Source organism: Octopus bimaculoides, chromosome 11, assembly GCF_001194135.2.
Source record: "Octopus bimaculoides isolate UCB-OBI-ISO-001 chromosome 11, ASM119413v2, whole genome shotgun sequence".
NCBI classification, from domain to species: domain Eukaryota; kingdom Metazoa; phylum Mollusca; class Cephalopoda; order Octopoda; family Octopodidae; genus Octopus; species Octopus bimaculoides.
Window position 1 is genome coordinate 20662645 of NC_068991.1, and position 795 is coordinate 20663439.

Sequence of the window (795 nt, forward strand, 5' to 3'; positions counted from 1 at the left end):
AAAACGGCAACAACAGCAACAACAACAGAAGCAAAGTTTTTTCTAACTTTATTGTTCATTTGTGGTTCTTTTTAATCTTTTTTTTTTGTTTTTGTAGCCTTGAACACAAAGCAGATATTTATTGCAAGTGTGAGGTCTAACCCTCCACTGTTTTATTTAAATCAAATTAAATGTTTAAATATTATTAAAGATGACAATATGAACTGAAAACGCAAAAAAACATATCTCCTTGTTCCATTCAAGTATAAATGAATAAATAAATAAATTAATTAATTAAAATTTTCTCCCTAACAAAAAAAAAAATTTAAATATTAAATATTAAAGAGAGGAAGAAAATAAAAGAAATAATACAGGATTCTTTTTTAATCTCTTTTGAATTCTATGAATTGTAACAAGAAGAAACGCAAAATAAATAAACAAAAAATGAAACACGCATAAAAAAATAATAAAATAAACAAAAAAAAAAGATAAAGGTTCAAGCATGGCTGTGTGGTTAAGAAGTTTGCTTCACAACCATGTGGAACAAGGTTCCATCCCAAAGGAGGGCATTTGGGCAAGTGTCTCCTATTTTAGCTTCAGATTGACCAATATAATTATAATTGTAATTTGATAAATGAATATTGTCATATATATATATGATTATATGTGTATGCATGTGCATGTGTGTATATATATATATATATGCATATGTGTGTGTGTATGTATGTGTGAGTACATATATGTATATGCATGCATACATATACATATATATAATACATACATATATATATATATATATATATATATATATATATA